The sequence below is a fragment of the Castor canadensis genome, chromosome 10 (assembly GCF_047511655.1).
Source record: "Castor canadensis chromosome 10, mCasCan1.hap1v2, whole genome shotgun sequence".
In the NCBI taxonomy this organism is placed as follows: Eukaryota; Metazoa; Chordata; class Mammalia; order Rodentia; family Castoridae; genus Castor; species Castor canadensis.
In genome coordinates this window covers 89,755,863-89,780,590 of record NC_133395.1, presented here as the reverse complement: position 1 = coordinate 89,780,590, position 24,728 = coordinate 89,755,863, and the positions used below count along the sequence as shown (strand labels likewise).

The window sequence follows — 24,728 nt, the reverse complement described above, 5'->3', positions numbered from 1 at the left end:
GACCCAGCAGCGGCACAGGGAAGAGGCCCAGGGCACCCAGGAGCAGACGAGACCCGGGAGTCGTGCGTGCTTGGCGTGGCCGCGGGCCCCGTGACGCCCGAGGACTCGAGTGCTCAGCCCCGTGTAGTGGCCGCGAAGGCCTGCCTGGGAGAAACGCCCCGGGAGGCCGGCAGGAACCCGGGATCGGAAGGGATGTGGAGGGGCCCCGGGTCGGAGGAGATGGCTTTGGCTGTGTTTGGTTTTGTTTCTTCTTCCCAAGATCCCGGGTGTGAAAGGGGCCAGAGGTGAAGTCCTGGGCTGGAAAGCCTCACGATTCAGCCCCGCAGCCCCAGGCCCTGAGTGTGGAGGAGGGCGGAGCGGGTCGGCGAAGGGCGCGGCTGCCGTTTTCCTGATGGGCTGGAGGGGCAGTGGCGCTTTCCTGGACAAAGAGGGCCGGAAGGGTCCCCGAGACCTCCGCTGGGAGCCACGCACCCACCCAAGGATACGGCTCCAGGAGGCGACGGAGGAGGGCGGCTGCTTGCCCTGGCCCGAGCTGTGCGTCCCCCGCCTTGGCCACAGCAGTGGACATTCCCAGAAGAACAAGCGCCCGAGGGCACTGAGAAATTTTCCCCCGAGAAAACTTGACCCTCGTCCTGGCAGCAGGACACCTCGGGAAGAAAGCCACCCAGCGGCCACCTGGGCGAGACCGGCTGCCCGAGCAGGCGCGCGGGGCCTCTGGCCGCTGGCCCCGGGCTGCCAGCCCCCACCCGGACTCCCAGCCGTGCCAGGAGAGCAGCGTAGAGATGCACGCCGGGGCCCTCGGCAGGCTCTTCGGGCTCCCGGAGGCGGCGGCTAGCGTCTACGGCCATACCACCCTGAACGCGCCCGATCTCGTCTGATCTCGGAAGCTAAGCAGGGTCGGGCCTGGTTAGTACTTGGATGGGAGACCGCCTGGGAATACCGGGTGCTGTAGGCTTTTGCTCCTCCCTCCCTCGCTGCTCCTTTTGTCTTCGGGGACTTCGCCACCACCCCCCCCCCACCACCACCACCCCCAGCACCACCACCACCACCACCACCACAACGACCCACCGTGACCACGACCCCGACCCCGTCCGGGCCACCCGCCAGACCCACGCACACCGAATCCTCACAGCTACGTCCCCGAATCCTCTCCCCTCCCCACACTCTCCTGGGGCGCGCGCCCGCGACACGGGTCACCAGCGAGGTTGGTCCCAGACCACGTTGGGGACCGCTCCCCAACTGCCCTCCAGGCGGGCGGGGAGGGACGTGCGGAAGCCATGAGAAAGTGGGTCCTGCACCCCAGCGGGCCCCACAGCGGGACGCGCCACACCTGGGCTCGCCACAAGGTGGTGCACTGGGTCCAGGGCAAGACGCCAGGGGACAGAGAAGCAGGGAGCCTCAGTCGGGTGCTGCTCCACGTCGCGCTCCGTCGCTCAACCAAAGACAGGGCAGCCAGCGCGCGACCTCTACGTGGGATCCCGCCTCCCACGGCAGAGCCTGTGGTCACAGGGACAGAGGGCGCAGGCCGCCAGAGCTCCGGATGCCAGCGGCAGCTCCCCGTCCCGCTCAAAGGGAGGGAGGGCCGCCGCTGGCGCCCAGTCGCCTGTGCCACCCTCCGGGTCTCAAAGCACTCCTCAGTCAGCTCAAGGACCGGGGCCACCTGGCCTTCGGGGTCACATGGGCTTGGGCACGACGGAAGGGACCGCTTGCCCCCGTGGAACAGACATTCTCCCCGTGGACAACCTCAGGTGCCGGGACCCTCTGCTCCGCCTTGGAAAACCCACCTTCTGCAATGTATGCCCAACGCAATCAGGCCGAGCAGATTGACCCCCTCGGCCCGGCCCCAGTGTGTGATGGGGCTCTGTGCGTGAGGGCTTGCTCTTCCCCACCTACACCAGGCGCGGCATCTAACACACACACACACACACACACACACACCACGCAGAGACACCCAGACCACGCACGCACGCACGGGGACGCACCCTCCTCTCCCCCACCCCACACACGAGCAGCCGAAGGACAAGAGGATATGGCTGGGGCCTGAGCGGGAACAAGCGAAGCCTTGGTTTGCGGCCACTCGGCCAACTGCATCAGGATTTTTGTCTGGGCTCGGAGGCCAGAGGATCTCTGCCATTTGCTAGCAGGGCCAGGGATGGCAGGAGGGTGGGTACGGGGCTCAGCCAGGGCCAGTTCTGCTGGCACGATCCTGTAGCACGTGGCCGCGTAGCACGGGGTCGGGTCTGAAGGAGGCCAAGCAGGGGCACAAGACCCAGCAGCGGCACAGGGAAGAGGCCCAGGGCACCCAGGAGCAGACGAGACCCGGGAGTCGTGCGTGCTTGGCGTGGCCGCGGGCCCCGTGACGCCCGAGGACTCGAGTGCTCAGCCCCGTGTAGTGGCCGCGAAGGCCTGCCTGGGAGAAACGCCCCGGGAGGCCGGCAGGAACCCGGGATCGGAAGGGATGTGGAGGGGCCCCGGGTCGGAGGAGATGGCTTTGGCTGTGTTTGGTTTTGTTTCTTCTTCCCAACATCCCGGGTGTGAAAGGGGCCAGAGGTGAAGTCCTGGGCTGGAAAGCCTCACGATTCAGCCCCGCAGCCCCAGGCCCTGAGTGTGGAGGAGGGCGGAGCGGGTCGGCGAAGGGCGCGGCTGCCGTTTTCCTGATGGGCTGGAGGGGCAGTGGCGCTTTCCGGACGAAGAGGGCCGGAAGGGTCCCCGAGACCTCCGCTGGGAGCCACGCACCCACCCAAGGATACGGCTCCAAGAGGCGACGGAGGAGGGCGGCTGCTTGCCCTGGCCCGAGCTGTGCGTCCCCCGCCTTGGCCACAGCAGTGGACCTTCCCAGAAGAACAAGCGCCCGAGAGCACTGAGAAATTTTCCCCTGAGAAAACTTGACCCCCGTCCTGGCAGCAGGACACCTCGGGAAGAAAGCCACCCAGCGGCCACCTTGGCGAGACCGGCTGCCCGAGCAGGCGCGCGGGGCCTCTGGCCGCTGGCCCCGGGCTGCCAGCCCCCACCCGGACTCCCAGCCTTGCCAAGAGAGCAGCGTGGAGATGCACGCCGGGGCCCTCGGCAGGCTCTTGGGGCTCCCGGAGGCGGCGGCTAGCGTCTACGGCCATACCACCCTGAACGCGCCCGATCTCGTCTGATCTCGGAAGCTAAGCAGGGTCGGGCCTGGTTACTACTTGGATGGGGGACCGCCTGGGAATACCGGGTGCTGTAGGCTTTTGCTCCTCCCTCCCTCGCTGCTCCTTTTGTCTTCGGGGACTTCGCCACCACCCCCCCCACCACCACCACCACCCCCAGCACCACCACCACCACCACCACCACAACGACCCACCGTGACCACGACCCCGACCCCGTCCGGGCCACCCGCCAGACCCACGTACACCGAATCCTCACAGCTACGTCCCCGAATCCTCTCCCCTCCCCACACTCTCCTGGGGCGCGCGCCCACGACACGGGTCACCAGCGAGGTTGGTCCCAGGCCACGTTGGGGACCGCTCCCCAACTGCCCTCCAGGCGGGCGGGGAGGGACGTGCGGAAGCCATGAGAAAGTGGGTCCTGCACCCCAGCGGGCCCCACAGCGGGACGCGCCACACCTGAGCTCGCCACAAGGTGGTGCACTGGGTCCAGGGCAAGACGCCAGGGGACAGAGAAGCAGGGAGCCTCAGTCGGGTGCTGCTCCACGTCGCGCTCCGTCGCTCAACCCAAGACAGGGCAGCCAGCGCGCGACCTCTACGTGGGATCCCGCCTCCCACGGCAGAGCCTGCGGTCACAGGGACAGAGGGTGCAGGCCACCAGAGCTCCGGATGCCAGCGGCAGCTCCCCGTCCCGCTCAAAGGGAGGGAGGGCCGCCGCTGGCGCCCAGTCGCCTGTGCCACCCTCCGGGTCTCAAAGCACTCCTCAGTCAGCTCAAGGACCGGGGCCACCTGGCCTTCGGGGTCCCATGGGCTTGGGCACGACGGAAGGGACCGCTTGCCCCCGTGGAACAGACATTCTCCCCGTGGACAACCTCAGGTGCCGGGACCCTCTGCTCCGCCTTGGAAAACCCACCTTCTGCAATGTATGCCCAACGCAATCAGGCCGAGCAGATTGACCCCCTCGGCCCGGCCCCAGTGTGTGATGGGGCTCTGTGCGTGAGGGCTTGCTCTTCCCCACCTACACCAGGCACGGCATCTAACACACACACACACACACACACACACAGACACACACCACGCAGAGACACCCAGACCACGCACGCACGCACGGGGACGCACCCTCCTCTCCCCCACCCCACACACGAGCAGCCGAAGGACAAGAGGGTATGGCTGGGGCCTGAGCGGGAACAAGCGAAGCCTTGGTTTGCGGCCCCTCGGCCAACTGCATCAGGATTTTTGTCTGGGCTCGGAGGCCAGAGGATCTCTGCCATTTGCTAGCAGGGCCAGGGATGGCAGGAGGGTGGGTACGGGGCTCAGCCAGGGCCAGTTCTGCTGGCACGATCCTGTAGCACGTGGCCGCGTAGCACGGGGCCGGGTCTGAAGGAGGCCAAGCAGGGGCACAAGACCCAGCAGCGGCACAGGGAAGAGGCCCAGGGCACCCAGGAGCAGACGAGACCCGGGAGTCGTGCGTGCTTGGCGTGGCCGCGGGCCCCGTGACGCCCGAGGACTCGAGTGCTCAGCCCCGTGTAGTGGCCGCGAAGGCCTGCCTGGGAGAAACGCCCCGGGAGGCCGGCAGGAACCCGGGATCGGAAGGGATGTGGAGGGGCCCCGGGTCGGAGGAGATGGCTTTGGTTGTGTTTGGTTTTGTTTCTTCTTCCCAAGATCCCGGGTGTGAAAGGGGCCAGAGGTGAATTCCTGGGCTGGAAAGCCTCACGATTCAGCCCCGCAGCCCCAGGCCCTGAGTGTGGAGGAGGGCGGAGCGGGTCGGCGAAGGGCGCGGCTGCCGTTTTCCTGATGGGCTGGAGGGGCAGTGGCGCTTTCCGGACGAAGAGGACCGGAAGGGTCCCCGAGACCTCCGCTGGGAGCCACGCACCCACCCAAGGATACGGCTCCAGGAGGCGACGGAGGAGGGCGGCTGCTTGCCCTGGCCCGAGCTGTGCGTCCCCCGCCTTGGCCACAGCAGTGGACATTCCCAGAAGAACAAGCGCCCGAGAGCACTGAGAAATTTTCCCCCGAGAAAACTTGACCCTCGTCCTGGCAGCAGGACACCTCGGGAAGAAAGCCACCCAGCGGCCACCTGGGCGAGACCGGCTGCCCGAGCAGGCGCGCGGGGCCTCTGGCCGCTGGCCCCGGGCTGCCAGCCCCCACCCGGACTCCCAGCCGTGCCAGGAGAGCAGCGTGGAGACGCACGCCGGGGCCCTCGGCAGGCTCTTGGGGCTCCCGGAGGCGGCGGCTAGCGTCTACGGCCATACCACCCTGAACGCGCCCGATCTCGTCTGATCTCGGAAGCTAAGCAGGGTCGGGCCTGGTTAGTACTTGGATGGGAGACCGCCTGGGAATACCGGGTGCTGTAGGCTTTTGCTCCTCCCTCCCTCGCTGCTCCTTTTGTCTTCGGGGACTTCGCCACCACCCCCCCCCACCACGACCACCCCCAGCACCACCACCACCACCACCACAACGACACACCGTGACGACGACCCCGACCCCGTCCGGGCCACCCGCCAGACCCACGCACACCGAATCCTCACAGCTACGTCCCCGAATCCTCTCCCCTCCCCACACTCTCCTGGGGCACGCGCCCACGACACGGGTCACCAGCGAGTTTGGTCCCAGGCCACGTTGGGGAAGGCTCCCCAACTGCCCTCCAGGCGGGCGGGGAGGGACGTGCGGAAGCCATGAGAAAGTGGGTCCTGCACCCCAGCGGGCCCCACAGCGGGACGCGCCACACCTGGGCTCGCCACAAGGTGGTGCACTGGGTCCAGGGCAAGACGCCAGGGGACAGAGAAGCAGGGAGCCTCAGTCGGGTGCTGCTCCACGTCGCGCTCCGTCGCTCAACCCAAGACAGGGCAGCCAGCGCGCGACCTCTACGTGGGATCCCGCCTCCCACGGCAGAGCCTGCGGTCACAGGGACAGAGGGCGCAGGCCGCCAGAGCTCGGGATGCCAGCGGCAGCTTCCCGTCCCGCTCAAAGGGAGGGAGGGCCGCCGCTGGCGCCCAGTCGCCTGTGCCACCCTCCGGGTCTCAAAGCACTCCTCAGTCAGCTCAAGGACCGGGGCCACCTGGCCTTCGGGGTCACATGGGCTTGGGCACGACGGAAGGGACCGCTTGCCCCCGTGGAACAGACATTCTCCCCGTGGACAACCTCAGGTGCCGGGACCCTCTGCTCCGCCTTGGAAAACCCACCTTCTGCAATGTATGCCCAACGCAATCAGGCCGAGCAGATTGACCCCCTCGGCCCGGCCCCAGTGTGTGATGGGGCTCTGTGCGTGAGGGCTTGCTCTTCCCCACCTACAGCAGGCACGGCATCTAACACACACACACACACACACACACACACACACACACACACACCACGCAGAGACACCCAGACCACGCACGCACGCACGGGGACGCACCCTCCTCTCCCCCACCCCACACACGAGCAGCCGAAGGACAAGAGGGTATGGCTGGGGCCTGAGCGGGAACAAGCGAAGCCTTGGTTTGCGGCCCCTCGGCCAACTGCATCAGGATTTTTGTCTGGGCTCGGAGGCCAGAGGATCTCTGCCATTTGCTAGCAGGGCCAGGGATGGCAGGAGGGTGGGTACGGGGCTCAGCCAGGGCCAGTTCTGCTGGCACGATCCTGTAGCACGTGGCCGCGTAGCACGGGGCCGGGTCTGAAGGAGGCCAAGCAGGGGCACAAGACCCAGCAGCGGCACAGGGAAGAGGCCCAGGGCACCCAGGAGCAGACGAGACCCGGGAGTCGTGCGTGCTTGGCGTGGCCGCGGGCCCCGTGACGCCCGAGGACTCGAGTGCTCAGCCCCGTGTAGTGGCCGCGAAGGCCTGCCTGGGAGAAACGCCCCGGGAGGCCGGCAGGAACCCGGGATCGGAAGGGATGTGGAGGGGCCCCGGGTCGGAGGAGATGGCTTTGGCTCTGTTTGGTTTTGTTTCTTCTTCCCAACATCCCGGGTGTGAAAGGGGCCAGAGGTGAAGTCCTGGGCTGGAAAGCCTCACGATTCAGCCCCGCAGCCCCAGGCCCTGAGTGTGGAGGAGGGCGGAGCGGGTCGGCGAAGGGCGCGGCTGCCGTTTTCCTGATGGGCTGGAGGGGCAGTGGCGCTTTCCGGACGAAGAGGGCCGGAAGGGTCCCCGAGACCTCCGCTGGGAGCCACGCACCCACCCAAGGATACGGCTCCAGGAGGCGACGGAGGAGGGCGGCTGCTTGCCCTGGCCCGAGCTGTGCGTCCCCCGCCTTGGCCACAGCAGTGGACATTCCCAGAAGAACAAGCGCCCGAGAGCACTGAGAAATTTTCCCCCGAGAAAACTTGACCCTCGTCCTGGCAGCAGGACACCTCGGGAAGAAAGCCACCCAGCGGCCACCTGGGCGAGACCGGCTGCCCGAGCAGGCGCGCGGGGCCTCTGGCCGCTGGCCCCGGGCTGCCAGCCCCCACCCGGACTCCCAGCCGTGCCAAGAGAGCAGCGTGGAGATGCACGCCGGGGCCCTCGGCAGGCTCGTGGGGCTCCCGGAGGCGGCGGCTAGCGTCTACGGCCATACCACCCTGAACGCGCCCGATCTCGTCTGATCTCGGAAGCTAAGCAGGGTCGGGCCTGGTTAGTACTTGGATGGGGGACCGCCTGGGAATACCGGGTGCTGTAGGCTTTTGCTCCTCCCTCCCTCGCTGCTCCTTTTGTCTTCGGGGACTTCGCCACCACCCCCCCCCCCACCACCACCCCCAGCACCACCACCACCACCACCACCACAACGACCCACCGTGACCACGACCCCGACCCCGTCCGGGCCACCCGCCAGACCCACGCACACCGAATCCTCACAGCTACGTCCCCGAATCCTCTCCCCTCCCCACACTCTCCTGGGGCGCACGCCCGCGACACGGGTCACCAGCGAGGTTGGTCCCAGGCCACGTTGGGGACCGCTCCCCAACTGCCCTCCAGGCGGGCGGGGAGGGACGTGCGGAAGCCATGAGAAAGTGGGTCCTGCACCCCAGCGGGCCCCACAGCGGGACGCGCCACACCTGGGCTCGCCACAAGGTGGTGCACTGGGTCCAGGGCAAGACGCCAGGGGACAGAGAAGCAGGGAGCCTCAGTCGGGTGCTGCTCCACGTCGCGCTCCGTCGCTCTACCCAAGACAGGGCAGCCAGCGCGGGACCTCTACGTGGGATCCCGCCTCCCACGGCAGAGCCTGCGGTCACAGGGACAGAGGGCGCAGGCCGCCAGAGCTCCGGATGCCAGCGGCAGCTCCCAGTCCCGCTCAAAGGGAGGGAGGGCCGCTGCTGGCGCCCAGTCGCCTGTGCCACCCTCCGGGTCTCAAAGCACTCCTCAGTCAGCTCAAGGACCGGGGCCACCTGGCCTTCGGGTTCACATGGGCTTGGGCACGACGGAAGGGACCGCTTGTCCCCGTGGAACAGACATTCTCCCCGTGGACAACCTCAGGTGCCGGGACCCTCTGCTCCGCCTTGGAAAACCCACCTTCTGCAATGTATGCCCAACGCAATCAGGCCGAGCAGATTGACCCCCTCGGCCCGGCCCCAGTGTGTGATGGGGCTCTGTGCGTGAGGGCTTGCTCTTCCCCACCTACACCAGGCACGGCATCTAACACACGCACACACACACACACACACCACGCAGAGACACCCAGACCACGCACGCACGCACGGGGACGCACCCTCCTCTCCCCCACCCCACACAAGAGCAGCCGAAGGACAAGAGGGTATGGCTGGGGCCTGAGCGGGAACAAGCGAAGCCTTGGTTTGCGGCCCCTTGGCCAACTGCATCAGGATTTTTGTCTGGGCTCGGAGGCCAGAGGATCTCTGCCATTTGCTAGCAGGGCCAGGGATGGCAGGAGGGTGGGTACGGGGCTCAGCCAGGGCCAGTTCTGCTGGCATGATCCTGTAGCACGTGGCCGCGTAGCACGGGGCCGGGTCTGAAGGAGGCCAAGCAGGGGCACAAGACCCAGCAGCGGCACAGGGAAGAGGCCCAGGGCACCCAGGAGCAGACGAGACCCGGGAGTCGTGCGTGCTTGGCGTGGCCGCGGGCCCCGTGACGCCCGAGGACTCGAGTGCTCAGTCCCGTGTAGTGGCCGCGAAGGCCTGCCTGGGAGAAACGCCCCGGGAGGCCGGCAGGAACCCGGGATCGGAAGGGATGTGGAGGGGCCCCGGGTCGGAGGAGATGGCTTTGGCTGTGTTTGGTTTTGTTTCTTCTTCCCAACATCCCGGGTGTGAAAGGGGCCAGAGGTGAAGTCCTGGGCTGGAAAGCCTCACGATTCAGCCCCGCAGCCCCAGGCCCTGAGTGTGGAGGAGGGCGGAGCGGGTCGGCGAAGGGCGCGGCTGCCGTTTTCCTGATGGGCTGGAGGGGCAGTGGCGCATTCCGGACGAAGAGGGCCGGAAGGGTCCCCGAGACCTCCGCTGGGAGCCACGCACCCACCCAAGGATACGGCTCCAGGAGGCGACGGAGGAGGGCGGCTGCTTGCCCTGGCCCGAGCTGTGCGTCCCCCGCCTTGGCCACAGCAGTGGACATTCCCAGAAGAACAAGCGCCCGAGAGCACTGAGAAATTTTCCCCCGAGAAAACTTGACCCTCGTCCTGGCAGCAGGACACCTCGGGAAGAAAGCCACCCAGCGGCCACCTGGGCGAGACCGGCTGCCCGAGCAGGCGCGTGGGGCCTCTGGCCGCTGGCCCCGGGCTGCCAGCCCCCACCCGGACTCCCAGCCGTGCCAAGAGAGCAGCGTGGAGACGCACGCCGGGGCCCTCGGCAGGCTCTTGGGGCTCCCGGAGGCGGCGGCTAGCGTCTACGGCCATACCACCCTGAACGCGCCCGATCTCGTCTGATCTCGGAAGCTAAGCAGGGTCGGGCCTGGTTAGTACTTGGATGGGGGACCGCCTGGGAATACCGGGTGCTGTAGGCTTTTGCTCCTCCCTCCCTCGCTGCTCCTTTTGTCTTCGGGGACTTCGCCACCACCCCCCCCCCCACCACCACCCCCAGCACCACCACCACCACCACCACCACAACGACCCACCGTGACCACGACCCCGACCCCGTCCGGGCCACCCGCCAGACCCACGCACACCGAATCCTCACAGCTACGTCCCCGAATCCTCTCCCCTCCCCACACTCTCCTGGGGCGCACGCCCGCGACACGGGTCACCAGCGAGGTTGGTCCCAGGCCACGTTGGGGACCGCTCCCCAACTGCCCTCCAGGCGGGCGGGGAGGGACGTGCGGAAGCCATGAGAAAGTGGGTCCTGCACCCCAGCGGGCCCCACAGCGGGACGCGCCACACCTGGGCTCGCCACAAGGTGGTGCACTGGGTCCAGGGCAAGACGCCAGGGGACAGAGAAGCAGGGAGCCTCAGTCGGGTGCTGCTCCACGTCGCGCTCCGTCGCTCAACCCAAGACAGGGCAGCCAGCGCGGGACCTCTACGTGGGATCCCGCCTCCCACGGCAGAGCCTGCGGTCACAGGGACAGAGGGCGCAGGCCGCCAGAGCTCCGGATGCCAGCGGCAGCTCCCAGTCCCGCTCAAAGGGAGGGAGGGCCGCTGCTGGCACCCAGTCGCCTGTGCCACCCTCCGGGTCTCAAAGCACTCCTCAGTCAGCTCAAGGACCGGGGCCACCTGGCCTTCGGGTTCACATGGGCTTGGGCACGAAGGAAGGGACCGCTTGTCCCCGTGGAACAGACATTCTCCCCGTGGACAACCTCAGGTGCCGGGACCCTCTGCTCCGCCTTGGAAAACCCACCTTCTGCAATGTATGCCCAACGCAATCAGGCCGAGCAGATTGACCCCCTCGGCCCGGCCCCAGTGTGTGATGGGGCTCTGTGCGTGAGGGCTTGCTCTTCCCCACCTACACCAGGCACGGCATCTAACACACGCACACACACACACACACACCACGCAGAGACACCCAGACCACGCACGCACACACGTGGACGCACCCTCCTCTCCCCCACCCCACACAAGAGCAGCCGAAGGACAAGAGGGTATGGCTGGGGCCTGAGCGGGAACAAGCGAAGCCTTGGTTTGCGGCCCCTCGGCCAACTGCATCAGGATTTTTGTCTGGGCTCGGAGGCCAGAGGATCTCTGCCATTTGCTAGCAGGGCCAGGGATGGCAGGAGGGTGGGTACGGGGCTCAGCCAGGGCCAGTTCTGCTGGCACGATCCTGTAGCACGTGGCCGCGTAGCACGGGGCCGGGTCTGAAGGAGGCCAAGCAGGGGCACAAGACCCAGCAGCGGCACAGGGAAGAGGCCCAGGGCACCCAGGAGCAGACGAGACCCGGGAGTCGTGCGTGCTTGGCGTGGCCGCGGGCCCCGTGACGCCCGAGGACTCGAGTGCTCAGCCCCGTGTAGTGGCCGCGAAGGCCTGCCTGGGAGAAACGCCCCGGGAGGCCGGCAGGAACCTGGGATCGGAAGGGATGTGGAGGGGCCCCGGGTCGGAGGAGATGGCTTTGGCTGTGTTTGGTTTTGTTTCTTCTTCCCAAGATCCCGGGTGTGAAAGGGGCCAGAGGTGAAGTCCTGGGCTGGAAAGCCTCACGATTCAGCCCCGCAGCCCCAGGCCCTGAGTGTGGAGGAGGGCGGAGAGGGTCGGCGAAGGGCGCGGCTGCCGTTTTCCTGATGGGCTGGAGGGGCAGTGGCGCTTTCCGGACGAAGAGGACCGGAAGGGTCCCCGAGACCTCCGCAGGGAGCCACGCACCCACCCAAGGATACGGCTCCAGGAGGCGACGGAGGAGGGCGGCTGCTTGCCCTGGCCCGAGCTGTGTGTCCCCCGCCTTGGCCACAGCAGTGGACATTCCCAGAAGAACAAGCGCCCGAGAGCACTGAGAAATTTTCCCCCGAGAAAACTTGACCCTCGTCCTGGCAGCAGGACACCTCGGGAAGAAAGCCACCCAGCGGCCACCTGGGCGAGACCGGCTGCCCGAGCAGGCGCGCGGGGCCTCTGGCCGCTGGCCCCGGGCTGCCAGCCCCCACCCGGACTCCCAGCCGTGCCAGGAGAGCAGCGTGGAGACGCACGCCGGGGCCCTCGGCAGGCTCTTGGGGCTCCCGGAGGCGGCGGCTAGCGTCTACGGCCATACCACCCTGAACGCGCCCGATCTCGTCTGATCTCGGAAGCTAAGCAGGGTCGGGCCTGGTTAGTACTTGGATGGGAGACCGCCTGGGAATACCGGGTGCTGTAGGCTTTTGCTCCTCCCTCCCTCGCTGCTCCTTTTGTCTTCGGGGACTTCGCCACCACCCCCCCCCACCACCACCACACCCAGCACCACCACCACCACCACCACAACGACCCACCGTGACCACGACCCCGACCCCGTCCGGGCCACCCGCCAGACCCACGCACACCGAATCCTCACAGCTACGTCCCCGAATCCTCTCCCCTCCCCACACTCTCCTGGGGCACGCGCCCACGACACGGGTCACCAGCGAGGTTGGTCCCAGGCCACGTTGGGGACCGCTCCCCAACTGCCCTCCAGGCGGGCGGGGAGGGACGTGCGGAAGCCATGAGAAAGTGGGTCCTGCACCCCAGCGGGCCCCACAGCGGGACGCGCCACACCTGGGCTCGCCACAAGGTGGTGCACTGGGTCCAGGGCAAGACGCCAGGGGACAGAGAAGCAGGGAGCCTCAGTCGGGTGCTGCTCCACGTCGCGCTCCGTCGCTCAACCCAAGACAGGGCAGCCAGCGCGCGACCTCTACGTGGGATCCCGCCTCCCACGGCAGAGCCTGCGGTCACAGGGACAGAGGGCGCAGGCCGCCAGAGCTCGGGATGCCAGCGGCAGCTTCCCGTCCCGCTCAAAGGGAGGGAGGGCCGCCGCTGGCGCCCAGTCGCCTGTGCCACCCTCCGGGTCTCAAAGCACTCCTCAGTCAGCTCAAGGACCGGGGCCACCTGGCCTTCGGGGTCACATGGGCTTGGGCACGACGGAAGGGACCGCTTGCCCCCGTGGAACAGACATTCTCCCCGTGGACAACCTCAGGTGCCGGGACCCTCTGCTCCGCCTTTGAAAACCCACCTTCTGCAATGTATGCCCAACGCAATCAGGCCGAGCAGATTGACCCCCTCGGCCCGGCCCCAGTGTGTGATGGGGCTCTGTGCGTGAGGGCTTGCTCTTCCCCACCTACACCAGGCACGGCATCTAACACACACACACACACACACACACACCACGCAGAGACACCCAGACCACGCACGCACGCACGGGGACGCACCCTCCTCTCCCCCACCCCACACACTAGCAGCCGAAGGACAAGAGGGTATGGCTGGGGCCTGAGCGGGAACAAGCGAAGCCTTGGTTTGCGGCCCCTCGGCCAACTGCATCAGGATTTTTGTCTGGGCTCGGAGGCCAGAGGATCTCTGCCATTTGCTAGCAGGGCCAGGGATGGCAGGAGGGTGGGTACGGGGCTCAGCCAGGGCCAGTTCTGCTGGCACGATCCTGTAGCACGTGGCCGCGTAGCACGTGGTCGGGTCTGAAGGAGGCCAAGCAGGGGCACAAGACCCAGCAGCGGCACAGGGAAGAGGCCCAGGGCACCCAGGAGCAGACGAGACCCGGGAGTCGTGCGTGCTTGGCGTGGCCGCGGGCCCCGTGACGCCCGAGGACTCGAGTTCTCAGCCCCGTGTAGTGGCCGCGAAGGCCTGCCTGGGAGAAACGCCCCGGGAGGCCGGCAGGAACCCGGGATCGGAAGGGATGTGGAGGGGCCCCGGGTCGGAGGAGATGGCTTTGGCTGTGTTTGGTTTTGTTTCTTCTTCCCAAGATCCCGGGTGTGAAAGGGGCCAGAGGTGAAGTCCTGGGCTGGAAAGCCTCACGATTCAGCCCCGCAGCCCCAGGCCCTGAGTGTGGAGGAGGGCGGAGCGGGTCGGCGAAGGGCGCGGCTGCCGTTTTCCTGATGGGCTGGAGGGGCAGTGGCGCTTTCCGGACGAAGAGGGCCGGAAGGGTCCCCGAGACCTCCGCTGGGAGCCACGCACCCACCCAAGGATACGGCTCCAGGAGGCGACGGAGGAGGGCGGCTGCTTGCCCTGGCCCGAGCTGTGCGTCCCCCGCCTTGGCCACAGCAGTGGACATTCCCAGAAGAACAAGCGCCCGAGAGCACTGAGAAATTTTCCCCCGAGAAAACTTGACCCTCGTCCTGGCAGCAGGACACCTCGGGAAGAAAGCCACCCAGCGGCCACCTGGGCGAGACCGGCTGCCCGAGCAATCGCGCGGGGCCTCTGGCCGCTGGCCCCGGGCTGCCAGCCCCCACCCGGACTCCCAGCCGTGCCAGGAGAGCAGCGTGGAGACGCACGCCGGGGCCCTCGGCAGGCTCTTGGGGCTCCCGGAGGCGGCGGCGAGCGTCTACGGCCATACCACCCTGAACGCGCCCGATCTCGTCTGATCTCGGAAGCTAAGCAGGGTCGGGCCTGGTTAGTACTTGGATGGGAGACCGCCTGGGAATACCGGGTGCTGTAGGCTTTTGCTCCTCCCTCCCTCGCTGCTCCTTTTGTCTTCGGGGACTTCGCCACCACCCCCCCCACCACCACCACCACCCCCAGCACCACCACCACCACCACCACCACAACGACCCACCGTGACCACGACCCCGACCCCGTCCGGGCCACCCGCCAGACCCACGCACACCGAATCCTCACAGCTACGTCCCCGAATCCTCTCCCCTCCCCACACTCTCCTGGGGCGCGCGCCCGCGACACGGGTCACCAGCGAGGTTGGTCCCAGGCCACGTTGGGGACCGCTCCCCAACTGCCCTCCAGGCGGGCGGGGAGGGACGTGCGGAAGCCATGAGAAAGTGGGTCCTGCACCCCAGCGGGCCCCACAGCGGGACGCGCCACACCTGGGCTCGCCACAAGGTGGTGCACTGGGTCCAGGGCAAGACGCCAGGGGACAGAGAAGCAGGGAGCCTCAGTCGGGTGCTGCTCCACGTCGCGCTCCGTCGCTCAACCCAAGACAGGGCAGCTAGCGCGGGACCTCTACGTGGGATCCCGCCTCCCACGGCAGAGCCTGCGGTCACAGGGACAGAGGGCGCAGGCCGCCAGAGCTCCGGATGCCAGCGGCAGCTCCCAGTCCCGCTCAAAGGGAGGGAGGGCCGCCGCTGGCGCCCAGTCGCCTGTGCCACCCTCCGGGTCTCAAAGCACTCCTCAGTCAGCTCAAGGACCGGAGCCACCTGGCCTTCGGGGTCACATGGGCTTGGGCACGACGGAAGGGAACGCTTGCCCCCGTGGAACAGACATTCTCCCCGTGGACAACCTCAGGTGCCGGGACCCTCTGCTCCGCCTTGGAAAACCCACCTTCTGCAATGTATGCCCAACGCAATCAGGCCGAGCAGATTGACCCCCTCGGCCCGGCCCCAGTGTGTGATGGGGCTCTGTGCGTGAGGGCTTGCTCTTGCCCACCTACACCAGGCACGGCATCTAACACACACACACACACACACACACACCACGCAGAGACACCCAGACCACGCACGCACGCACGGGGACGCACCCTCCTCTCCCCCACCCCACACACTAGCAGCCGAAGGACAACAGGGTATGGCTGGGGCCTGAGCGGGAACAAGCGAAGCCTTGGTTTGCGGCCCCTCGGCCAACTGCATCAGGATTTTTGTCTGGGCTCGGAGGCCAGAGGATCTCTGCCATTTGCTAGCAGGGCCAGGGATGGCAGGAGGGTGGGTACGGGGCTCAGCCAGGGCCAGTTCTGCTGGCACGATCCTGTAGCACGTGGCCGCGTAGCACGGGGCCGGGTCTGAAGGAGGCCAAGCAGGGGCACAAGACCCAGCAGCGGCACAGGGAAGAGGCCCAGGGCACCCAGGAGCAGACGAGACCCGGGAGTCATGCGTGCTTGGCGTGGCCGCGGGCCCCGTGACGCCCGAGGACTCGAGTGCTCAGCCCCGTGTAGTGGCCGCGAAGGCCTGCCTGGGAGAAACGCCCCGGGAGGCCGGCAGGAACCCGGGATCGGAAGGGATGTGGAGGGGCCCCGGGTCGGAGGAGATGGCTTTGGCTGTGTTTGGTTTTGTTTCTTCTTCCCAAGATTCCGGGTGTGAAAGGGGCCAGAGGTGAAGTCCTGGGCTGGAAAGCCTCACGATTCAGCCCCGCAGCCCCAGGCCCTGAGTGTGGAGGAGGGCGGAGCGGGTCGGCGAAGGGCGCGGCTGCCGTTTTCCTGATGGGCTGGAGGGGCAGTGGCGCTTTCCGGACGAAGAGGACCGGAAGGGTCCCCGAGACCTCCGCTGGGAGCCACGCACCCTCCCAAGGATACGGCTCCAGGAGGCGACGGAGGAGGGCGGCTGCTTGCCCTGGCCCGAGCTGTGCGTCCCCCGCCTTGGCCACAGCAGTGGACATTCCCAGAAGAACAAGCGCCCGAGAGCACTGAGAAATTTTCCCCCGAGAAAACTTGACCCTCGTCCTGGCAGCAGGACACCTCGGGAAGAAAGCCACCCAGCGGCCACCTGGGCGAGACCGGCTGCCCGAGCAGGCGCGCGGGGCCTCTGGCCGCTGGCCCCGGGCTGCCAGCCCCCACCCGGACTCCCAGCCTTGCCAAGAGAGCAGCGTGGAGATGCACGCCGGGGCCCTCGGCAGGCTCTTGGGGCTCCCGGAGGCGGCGGCTAGCGTCTACGGCCATACCACCCTGAACGCGCCCGATCTCGTCTGATCTCGGAAGCTAAGCAGGGTCGGGCGTGGTTAGTACTTGGATGGGGGACCGCCTGGGAATACCGGGTGCTGTAGGCTTTTGCTCCTCCCTCCCTCGCTGCTCCTTTTGTCTTCGGGGACTTCGCCACCACCCCCCCCCCACCACCACCACCCCCAGCACCACCACCACCACCACCACCACAACGACCCACCGTGACCACGACCCCGACCCCGTCCGGGCCACCCGCCAGACCCACGCACACCGAATCCTCACAGCTACGTCCCCGAAGCCTCTCCCCTCCCCACACTCTCCTGGGGCGCGCGCCCGCGACACGGGTCACCAGCGAGGTTGGTCCCAGGCCACGTTGGGGACCGCTCCCCAACTGCCCTCCAGGCGGGCGGGGAGGGACGTGCGGAAGCCATGAGAAAGTGGGTCCTGCACCCCAGCGGGCCCCACAGCGGGACGCGCCACACCTGGGCTCGCCACAAGGTGGTGCACTGGGTCCAGGGCAAGACGCCAGGGGACAGAGAAGCAGGGAGCCTCAGTCGGGTGCTGCTCCACGTCGCGCTCCGTCGCTCAACCCAAGACAGGGCAGCCAGCGCGGGACCTCTACGTGGGATCCCGCCTCCCACGGCAGAGCCTGCGGTCACAGGGACAGAGGGCGCAGGCCGCCAGAGCTCCGGATGCCAGCGGCAGCTCCCAGTCCCGCTCAAAGGGAGGGAGGGCCGCCGCTGGCGCCCAGTCGCCTGTGCCACCCTCCGGGTCTCAAAGCACTCCTCAGTCAGCTCAAGGACCGGGGCCACCTGGCCTTCGGGGTCACATGGGCTTGGGCACGACGGAAGGGACCGCTTGCCCCCGTGGAACAGACATTCTCCCCGTGGACAACCTCAGGTGCCGGGACCCTCTGCTCCGCCTTGGAAAACCCACCTTCTGCAATGTATGCCCAACGCAATCAGGCCGAGCAGATTGACCCCCTCGGCCCGGCCCCAGTGTGTGATGGGGCTCTGTGCGTGAGGGCTTGCTCTTCCCCACCTACACCAGGCACGGCATCTAACACACACACACACACACACACACACACGACGCAGAGACACCCAGACCATGCACGCACGCACGGGGACGCACCCTCCTCTCCCCCACCCCACACACGAGCAGCCGAAGGACAAGAGGGTATGGCTGGGGCCTGAGCGGGAACAAGCGAAGCCTTGGTTTGCGGCCCCTCGGCCAACTGCATCAGGATTTTTGTCTGGGCTCGGAGGCCAGAGGATCTCTGCCATTTGCTAGCAGGGCCAGGGATGGCAGGAGGGTGGGTACGGGGCTCAGCCAGGGCCAGTTCTGCTGGCACGATCCTGTAGCACGTGGCCGCGTAGCACGGGGCCGGGTCTGAAGGAGGCCAAGCAGGGGCACAAGACCCAGCAGCGGCACAGGGAAGAGGCCCAGGGCACCCAGGAGCAGACGAGACCCGGGAGTCGTGCGTGCTTGGGGTGGCCGCGGGCCCCGTGACGCCCGAGGACTCGAGTGCTCAGTCCCGTGTAGTGGCCGCGAAGGCCTGCCTGGGAGAAACGCCCCGGGAGGCCGGCAGGAACCCGGGATCGGAAGGGATGTGGAGGGGCCCCGGGTCGGAGGAGATGGCTTTGGCTGTGTTTGGTTTTGTTTCTTCTTCCCAACATCCCGGGTGTGAAAGGGGCCAGAGGTGAAGTCCTGGGCTGGAAAGCCTCACGATTCAGCCCCGCAGCCCCAGGCCCTGAGTGTGGAGGAGGGCGGAGCGGGTCGGCGAAGGGCGCGGCTGCCGTTTTCCTGATGGGCTGGAGGGGCAGTGGCGCTTTCCGGACGAAGAGGGCCGGAAGGGTCCCCGAGACCTCCGCTGGGAGCCACGCACCCACCCAAGGATACGGCTCCAGGAGGCGACGGAGGAGGGCGGCTGCTTGCCCTGGACCGAGTTGTGCGTCCCCCGCCTTGGCCACAGCAGTGGACATTCCCAGAAGAACAAGCGCCCGAGAGCACTGAGAAATTTTCCCCCGAGAAAACTTGACCCTCGTCCTGGCAGCAGGACACCTCGGGAAGAAAGCCACCCAGCGGCCACCTGGGCGAGACCGGCTGCCCGAGCAGGCGCGCGGGGCCTCTGGCCGCTGGCCCCGGGCTGCCAGCCCCCACTCGGACTCCCAGCCGTGCCAAGAGAGCAGCGTGGAGATGCACGCCGGGGCCCTCGGCAGGCTCTTGGGGCTCCTGGAGGCGGCGGCTAGCGTCTACGGCCATACCACCCTGAACGCGCCCGATCTCGTCTGATCTCGGAAGCTAAGCAGGGTCGGGCCTGGTTAGTACTTGGATGGGGGACCGCCTGGGAATACCGGGTGCTGTAGGCTTTTGCTCCTCCCTCCCTCGCTGCTCCTTTTGTCTTCGGGGACTTCGCCACCACCCCCCCCCCACCACCACCACCCCCAGCACCACCACCACCACCACCACCACCACCACAACGACCCACCGTGACCACGACCCCGACCCCGTCCGGGCCACCCGCCAGACCCACGCACACCGAATCCTCACAGCTACGTCCCCGAATCCTCTCCCCTCCCCACACTCTCCTGGGGCGCACGCCCGCGACACGGGTCACCAGCGAGGTTGGTCCCAGGCCACGTTGGGGACCGCTCCCCAACTGCCCTCCAGGCGGGCGGGGAGGGACGTGCGGAAGCCATGAGAAAGTGGGTCCTGCACCCCAGCGGGCCCCACAGCGGGACGCGCCACACCTGGGCTCGCCACAAGGTGGTGCACTGGGTCCAGGGCAAGACGCCAGGGGACAGAGAAGCAGGGAGCCTCAGTCGGGTGCTGCTCCACGTCGCGCTCCGTCACTCAACCCAAGACAGGGCAGCCAGCGCGGGACCTCTACGTGGGATCCCGCCTCCCACGGCAGAGCCTGCGGTCACAGGGACAGAGGGCGCAGGCCGCCAGAGCTCCGGATGCCAGCGGCAGCTCCCAGTCCCGCTCAAAGGGAGGGAGGGCCGCCGCTGGCGCCCAGTCGCCTGTGCCACCCTCCGGGTCTCAAAGCACTCCTCAGTCAGCTCAAGGACCGGGGCCACCTGGCCTTCGGGTTCACATGGGCTTGGGCACGACGGAAGGGACCGCTTGTCCCCGTGGAACAGACATTCTCCCCGTGGACAACCTCAGGTGCCGGGACCCTCTGCTCCGCCTTGAAAAACCCACCTTCTGCAATGTATGCCCAAAGAAATCAGGCCGAGCAGATTGACCCCCTCGGCCCGGCCCCAGTGTGTGATGGGGCTCTGTGCGTGAGGGCTTGCTCTTCCCCACCTACACCAGGCACGGCATCTAACACACGCACACACACACACACACACCACGCAGAGACACCCAGACCACGCACGCACGCACGGGGACGCACCCTCCTCTCCCCCACCCCACACAAGAGCAGCCGAAGGACAAGAGGGTATGGCTGGGGCCTGAGCGGGAACAAGCGAAGCCTTGGTTTGCGGCCCCTCGGCCAACTGCATCAGGATTTTTGTCTGGGCTCGGAGGCCAGAGGATCTCTGCCATTTGCTAGCAGGGCCAGGGATGGCAGGAGGGTGGGTACGGGGCTCAGCCAGGGCCAGTTCTGCTGGCACGATCCTGTAGCACGTTGCCGCGTAGCACGGGGCCGGGTCTGAAGGAGGCCAAGCAGGGGCACAAGACCCAGCAGCGGCACAGGGAAGAGGCCCAGGGCACCCAGGAGCAGACGAGACCCGGGAGTCGTGCGTGCTTGGCGTGGCCGCGGGCCCCGTGACGCCCGAGGACTCGAGTGCTCAGCCCCGTGTAGTGGCCGCGAAGGCCTGCCTGGGAGAAACGCCCCGGGAGGCCGGCAGGAACCCGGGATCGGAAGGGATGTGGAGGGGCCCCGGGTCGGAGGAGATGGCTTTGGCTGTGTTTGGTTTTGTTTCTTCTTCCCAAGATCCCGGGTGTGAAAGGGGCCAGAGGTGAAGTCCTGGGCTGGAAAGCCTCACGATTCAGCCCCGCAGCCCCAGGCCCTGAGTGTGGAGGAGGGCGGAGCGGGTCGGCGAAGGGCGCGGCTGCCGTTTTCCTGATGGGCTGGAGGGGCAGTGGCGCTTTCCGGACGAAGAGGACCTGAAGGGTCCCCGAGACCTCCGCTGGGAGCCACGCACCCACCCAAGGATACGGCTCCAGGAGGCGACGGAGGAGGGCGGCTGCTTGCCCTGGCCCGAGCTGTGCGTCCCCCGCCTTGGCCACAGCAGTGGACATTCCCAGAAGAACAAGCGCCCGAGAGCACTGAGAAATTTTCCCCCGAGAAAACTTGACCCTCGTCCTGGCAGCAGGACACCTCGGGAAGAAAGCCACCCAGCGGCCACCTGGGCGAGACCGGCTGCCCGAGCAGGCGCGCGGGGCCTCTGGCCGCTGGCCCCGGGCTGCCAGCCCCCACCCGGACTCCCAGCCGTGCCAGGAGAGCAGCGTGGAGACGCACGCCGGGGCCCTCGGCAGGCTCTTGGGGCTCCCGGAGGCGGCGGCTAGCGTCTACGGCCATACCACCCTGAACGCGCCCGATCTCGTCTGATCTCGGAAGCTAAGCAGGGTCGGGCCTGGTTAGTACTTGGATGGGAGACCGCCTGGGAATACCGGGTGCTGTAGGCTTTTGCTCCTCCCTCCCTCGCTGCTCCTTTTGTCTTCGGGGACTTCGCCACCACCCCCACCCCACCACCACCACCCCCAGCACCACCACCACCACCACCACAACGACCCACCGTGACCACGACCCCGACCCCGTCCGGGCCACCCGCCAGACCCACGCACACCGAATCCTCACAGCTACGTCCCCGAATCCTCTCCCCTCCCCACACTCTCCTGGGGCACGCGCCCACGACACGGGTCACCAGCGAGGTTGGTCCCAGGCCACGTTGGGGACCGCTCCCCAACTGCCCTCCAGGCGGGCGGGGAGGGACGTGCGGAAGCCATGAGAAAGTGGGTCCTGCACCCCAGCGGGCCCCACAGCGGGACGCGCCACACCTGGGCTCGCCACAAGGTGGTGCACTGGGTCCAGGGCAAGACGCCAGGGGACAGAGAAGCAGGGAGCCTCAGTCGGGTGCTGCTCCACGTCGCGCTCCGTCGCTCAACCCAAGACAGGGCAGCCAGCGCGCGACCTCTACGTGGGATCCCGCCTCCCACGGCAGAGCCTGCGGTCACAGGGACAGAGGGCGCAGGCCGCCAGAGCTCCGGATGCCAGCGGCAGCTCCCAGTCCCGCTCAAAGGGAGGGAGGGCCGCCGCTGGCGCCCAGTCGCCTGTGCCACCCTCCGGGTCTCAAAGCACTCCTCAGTCAGCTCAAGGACCGGGGCCACCTGGCCTTCGGGGTCACATGGGCTTGGGCACGACGGAATGGACCGCTTGCCCCCGTGGAACAGACATTCTCCCCGTGGACAACCTCAGGTGCCGGGACCCTCTGCTCCGCCTTGGAAAACCCACCTTCTGCAATGTATGCCCAACGCAATCAGGCCGAGCAGATTGACCCCCTCGGCCCGGCCCCAGTGTGTGATGGGGCTCTGTGCGTGAGGGCTTGCTCTTCCCCACCTACACCAGGCACGGCATCTAACACACACACACACACACACACACACCACGCAGAGACACCCAGACCACGCACGCACGCACGGGGACGCACCCTCCTCTCCCCCACCCCACACACTAGCAGCCGAAGGACAAGAGGGTATGGCTGGGGCCTGAGCGGGAACAAGCGAAGCCTTGGTTTGCGGCCCCTCGGCCAACTGCATCAGGATTTTTGTCTGGGCTCGGAGGCCAGAGGATCTCTGCCATTTGCTAGCAGGGCCAGGGATGGCAGGAGGGTGGGTACGGGGCTCAGCCAGGGCCAGTTCTGCTGGCACGATCCTGTAGCACGTGGCCGCGTAGCACGTGGTCGGGTCTGAAGGAGGCCAAGCAGGGGCACAAGACCCAGCAGCGGCACAGGGAAGAGGCCCAGGGCACCCAGGAGCAGACGAGACCCGGGAGTCGTGCGTGCTTGGCGTGGCCGCGGGCCCCGTGACGCCCGAGGACTCGAGTTCTCAGCCCCGTGTAGTGGCCGCGAAGGCCTGCCTGGGAGAAACGCCCCGGGAGGCCGGCAGGAACCCGGGATCGGAAGGGATGTGGAGGGGCCCCGGGTCGGAGGAGATGGCTTTGGCTGTGTTTGGTTTTGTTTCTTCTTCCCAAGATCCCGGGTGTGAAAGGGGCCAGAGGTGAAGTCCTGGGCTGGAAAGCCTCACGATTCAGCCCCGCAGCCCCAGGCCCTGAGTGTGGAGGAGGGCGGAGCGGGTCGGCGAAGGGCGCGGCTGCCGTTTTCCTGATGGGCTGGAGGGGCAGTGGCGCTTTCCGGACGAAGAGGGCCGGAAGGGTCCCCGAGACCTCCGCTGGGAGCCACGCACCCACCCAAGGATACGGCTCCAGGAGGCGACGGAGGAGGGCGGCTGCTTGCCCTGGCCCGAGCTGTGCGTCCCCCGCCTTGGCCACAGCAGTGGACATTCCCAGAAGAACAAGCGCCCGAGAGCACTGAGAAATTTTCCCCCGAGAAAACTTGACCCTCGTCCTGGCAGCAGGACACCTCGGGAAGAAAGCCACCCAGCGGCCACCTGGGCGAGACCGGCTGCCCGAGCAATCGCGCGGGGCCTCTGGCCGCTGGCCCCGGGCTGCCAGCCCCCACCCGGACTCCCAGCCGTGCCAGGAGAGCAGCGTGGAGACGCACGCCGGGGCCCTCGGCAGGCTCTTGGGGCTCCCGTAGGCGGCGGCGAGCGTCTACGGCCATACCACCCTGAACGCGCCCGATCTCGTCTGATCTCGGAAGCTAAGCAGGGTCGGGCCTGGTTAGTACTTGGATGGGAGACCGCCTGGGAATACCGGGTGCTGTAGGCTTTTGCTCCTCCCTCCCTCGCTGCTCCTTTTGTCTTCGGGGACTTCGCCACCACCCCCCCCACCACCACCACCACCCCCAGCACCACCACCACCACCACCACCACAACGACCCACCGTGACCACGACCCCGACCCCGTCCGGGCCACCCGCCAGACCCACGCACACCGAATCCTCACAGCTACGTCCCCGAATCCTCTCCCCTCCCCACACTCTCCTGGGGCGCGCGCCCGCGACACGGGTCACCAGCGAGGTTGGTCCCAGGCCACGTTGGGGACCGCTCCCCAACTGCCCTCCAGGCGGGCGGGGAGGGACGTGCGGAAGCCATGAGAAAGTGGGTCCTGCACCCCAGCGGGCCCCACAGCGGGACGCGCCACACCTGGGCTCGCCACAAGGTGGTGCACTGGGTCCAGGGCAAGACGCCAGGGGACATAGAAGCAGGGAGCCTCAGTCGGGTGCTGCTCCACGTCGCGCTCCGTCGCTCAACCCAAGACAGGGCAGCTAGCGCGGGACCTCTACGTGGGATCCCGCCTCCCACGGCAGAGCCTGCGGTCACAGGGACAGAGGGCGCAGGCCGCCAGAGCTCCGGATGCCAACGGCAGCTCCCAGTCCCGCTCAAAGGGAGGGAGGGCCGCCGCTGGCGCCCAGTCGCCTGTGCCACCCTCCGGGTCTCAAAGCACTCCTCAGTCAGCTCAAGGACCGGAGCCACCTGGCCTTCGGGGTCACATGGGCTTGGGCACGACGGAAGGGAACGCTTGCCCCCGTGGAACAGACATTCTCCCCGTGGACAACCTCAGGTGCCGGGACCCTCTGCTCCGCCTTGGAAAACCCACCTTCTGCAATGTATGCCCAACGCAATCAGGCCGAGCAGATTGACCCCCTCGGCCCGGCCCCAGTGTGTGATGGGGCTCTGTGCGTGAGGGCTTGCTCTTGCCCACCTACACCAGGCACGGCATCTAACACACACACACACACACACACACACCACGCAGAGACACCCAGACCACGCACGCACGCACGGGGACGCACCCTCCTCTCCCCCACCCCACACACTAGCAGCCGAAGGACAACAGGGTATGGCTGGGGCCTGAGCGGGAACAAGCGAAGCCTTGGTTTGCGGCCC

The 24,728-nt window shown here is 67.5% G+C and overlaps 11 non-coding genes across 11 annotated transcripts; all 11 read left to right on the top strand.

Moving 5' to 3' along the window:
• Positions 1–836: 836 nt before the first annotated feature.
• LOC141412276 (5S ribosomal RNA) lies at positions 837–955 on the top strand. The gene has a single exon (XR_012437115.1). It is a non-coding gene; the product is annotated as a 5S ribosomal RNA (ribosomal RNA).
• Positions 956–3,101: 2,146 nt separating this feature from the next.
• On the top strand, positions 3,102–3,220 carry LOC141412744 (5S ribosomal RNA). The gene has a single exon (XR_012437586.1). It is a non-coding gene; the product is annotated as a 5S ribosomal RNA (ribosomal RNA).
• A 2,155-nt stretch (positions 3,221–5,375) lies between these two features.
• Positions 5,376–5,494, top strand: LOC141412275 (5S ribosomal RNA). Its single transcript, XR_012437114.1, has one exon. It is a non-coding gene; the product is annotated as a 5S ribosomal RNA (ribosomal RNA).
• Positions 5,495–7,650: 2,156 nt separating this feature from the next.
• Positions 7,651–7,769, top strand: LOC141412435 (5S ribosomal RNA). Its single transcript, XR_012437275.1, has one exon. It is a non-coding gene; the product is annotated as a 5S ribosomal RNA (ribosomal RNA).
• Positions 7,770–9,911: 2,142 nt separating this feature from the next.
• Positions 9,912–10,030, top strand: LOC141412434 (5S ribosomal RNA). Its single transcript, XR_012437274.1, has one exon. It is a non-coding gene; the product is annotated as a 5S ribosomal RNA (ribosomal RNA).
• Positions 10,031–12,172: 2,142 nt separating this feature from the next.
• Positions 12,173–12,291, top strand: LOC141412274 (5S ribosomal RNA). Its single transcript, XR_012437113.1, has one exon. It is a non-coding gene; the product is annotated as a 5S ribosomal RNA (ribosomal RNA).
• A 2,140-nt stretch (positions 12,292–14,431) lies between these two features.
• On the top strand, positions 14,432–14,550 carry LOC141412273 (5S ribosomal RNA). Its single transcript, XR_012437112.1, has one exon. It is a non-coding gene; the product is annotated as a 5S ribosomal RNA (ribosomal RNA).
• Positions 14,551–16,695: 2,145 nt separating this feature from the next.
• LOC141412797 (5S ribosomal RNA) lies at positions 16,696–16,814 on the top strand. The gene has a single exon (XR_012437639.1). It is a non-coding gene; the product is annotated as a 5S ribosomal RNA (ribosomal RNA).
• Positions 16,815–18,960: 2,146 nt separating this feature from the next.
• On the top strand, positions 18,961–19,079 carry LOC141412433 (5S ribosomal RNA). Its single transcript, XR_012437273.1, has one exon. It is a non-coding gene; the product is annotated as a 5S ribosomal RNA (ribosomal RNA).
• Positions 19,080–21,229: 2,150 nt separating this feature from the next.
• Positions 21,230–21,348, top strand: LOC141412272 (5S ribosomal RNA). The gene has a single exon (XR_012437111.1). It is a non-coding gene; the product is annotated as a 5S ribosomal RNA (ribosomal RNA).
• A 2,141-nt stretch (positions 21,349–23,489) lies between these two features.
• Positions 23,490–23,608, top strand: LOC141412270 (5S ribosomal RNA). Its single transcript, XR_012437109.1, has one exon. It is a non-coding gene; the product is annotated as a 5S ribosomal RNA (ribosomal RNA).
• The last annotated feature ends 1,120 nt before the right edge of the window (positions 23,609–24,728 follow it).